Below are 2,500 nucleotides of genomic sequence, written 5' to 3'. Positions count from 1 at the left end.
AGGTTTTCTTAAAATGGAGCCGACGGTCATTACAGGTTTGTGGGCAACATTGACACTGTAATGATTTAAAGTTCGTGCGATTTTTTCTGAAATTCCTTGCAGGTATGGCAACGTGACAAAACCTCTGTTGGTTTGAAACCGGGTTGAGGAAACAGTGGTACTTTTACAGCTTTTGATAAATTGGTCGGTGTAACCGTTGATCTTTAGAGCGTCGACCACATGTTGTACTTCAGTTAATTTGTCTGCGTCAGTAGAGGGGATGTTCTTTGCTCTGTCGAGGAGCGTTCTAACTACTGAGCGTCTGTGTTGAGAAGGGTGGTGAGAATTGAATTGAAGGTATTTGTCAGTGTGTGTGGCTTTTCTGTAGACGCTGGTGTTTATAGTTCCATCGGGATTCCTGGTTGTCATGGTGTCCAGAAATGCGATGGATCCATTTTTCTCTTCTTCCACTGTAAATTTGATGTGTTGATTAGTTGAGTTAAGGTGGGACTGGAACTCTGTAAGATGTTCCCGAGCGATTCACAACTGAAATATGCTATTATGTGAAGGAGAGCAACTGTTCTTTGTTCTTGGAGGTATGCTCTGTCTTGTGACAGTCTGGAGTCTTCCCGAAGTATTGTTTTAAAGACAGCTTTAAACAATCCAGGTACTTCACTTGAAGCTCTGTAAACTTCCTCAAGCACTCACTTCCTACAAGGGCAAACCACTTTTTTAATAATGACTGCCAACTGCCATCTGAAATCTTTCAATCAATTCTCCAATTGAAATAATGATACTAAATTATCATTACAAAACAGTTCCAGTTTTACACTCTAGCTTTTGCTAGAAGTAGTAAATAAACAAGAGGGCAAAATACCTGTTTTCCTTCTCTTTTCCTTTCTGGATATATTATATGCCTTGGTTTGATTTAATCTGGCCACTAACATAATAATTATGTGTAAAGAAAAGAGTTTGCAAGAGCCTTGAGAAAGTAAAGCGATTTAATCGTTCTTATGATTTACTTTTGATTAAACATGTGAATGTAAGATAAGTAAATAATATCGACTGGATATCAAAAGTTACAAATAAATGAATACACAACTAGACTTGCCTCTTTGTTGCTCAGTATTTTCATGACACTGTTCCTCTTTTCTTTTCGTAGGCCCTCCGCATCCAATTAGTGACATTTTCCTTGTTATTTATATATTTGTTTATGTTTTAACTTGTACAACGGGCCAACAGAAATAATTCGTGAAATGTCAGAGTTAAAAAGTATTCTACCTTCTGTTTGTTGGAGTCCTTTCTTTTCCATGGAATGTATTTAACGTGATCCATAAAGCTTTTGTCGGCCTCATGTTTGCATTTACAACACCAGTTTGTCCGAGGACTGTAACCTGGTAATTTTTTTTCGAACTTTTTCAAAGACCTGGTAAAACCGTTCAGGGATAGGTATCAAGAACACGAACATGCGTATAACTTTTATGGTAAAGCAACAGAATACCAGTAATTTAATAAACTTTGTGTCTGGAAAGTCTTAAGTTTTCCTTTTACCTATTTCTATGAACGTTTCTTTTGAAATAATGGTGACAACTTGCTCTCTTGGATGTTGTAAAGACTTTGGCATTACAATTGCTGTGTCTTCGTCTTAAAGTGGAGGAAATTGGTCATATTTATTGTAATAAAATAGTTGAATAGTCATGTGAGTCAACACATGTATTTACTTTAAATAGTCATAATGTCTGTCTCTGTAAACACGTCTTTGCAGAGCGAAGATCAAGGATTAATATATCTTATTATATGTTATTACATACAGTGGGGCTGACACAAGTCGTTTCACCTCGAGATCCAGCTTTTCTGAAGCTGTTTTGGAAGGTTGGAAAAACTGTGGAGTGAGGGTTTTGCATTGGGTTGTATCTTTAGAGGGACATGCTGATACCGATAATTTTGTATCCAACGAAATCAACAACTCCTACCATTATCACGGCGGTGAAACTAAGTAAACGCAAACGTTGACTTCAAGTAAGGAAGTTCTTACATGTACATGAGAGGTACGGAATAAAGGTTCTATTTCAGTGATATCCACAACACGTACTATACTGCACATCGCTACATTACCAATAAGATAGTGAGGCTTTGCATTCCTCAAACCATCCAGATTTGCAGGAGGTTCCCAGAACAGAGAGAGCAATAGCGTGTAAGAAAAGCAAACAGAGGCTCACTGAAAGAGGAAAAGAAGAACAAAAAATCACCTCGAAAGCGTCTCACAGTATATTACGTTACTCAGTTGATCCAACTGAGGAATGTCAGCAGCAGCAATGTAGCGAGGGTTTCGGGGGGAACTGGCTTGTTGCTGCTGAGAGGCTGTTAGGCACCCATGGTATTGTTGTGAATGCCTTTTGTAATGCTAGTTACAATGCTTTAAAAGAAAGTCGGGGAAAATACCATAATGGTTACATTTACAGACCAGCACACATGGGTAAAACATTCATTTTATCTCCATTAAAGAAGATTGTCCATGCTT

The sequence above is a fragment of the Montipora capricornis genome, chromosome 12 (genome assembly GCF_036669925.1).
Source record: "Montipora capricornis isolate CH-2021 chromosome 12, ASM3666992v2, whole genome shotgun sequence".
Taxonomy (NCBI): domain Eukaryota; kingdom Metazoa; phylum Cnidaria; class Anthozoa; order Scleractinia; family Acroporidae; genus Montipora; species Montipora capricornis.
The sequence above is the reverse complement of the archived record's forward strand: the minus strand, read 5'-3'. Positions refer to the sequence as shown.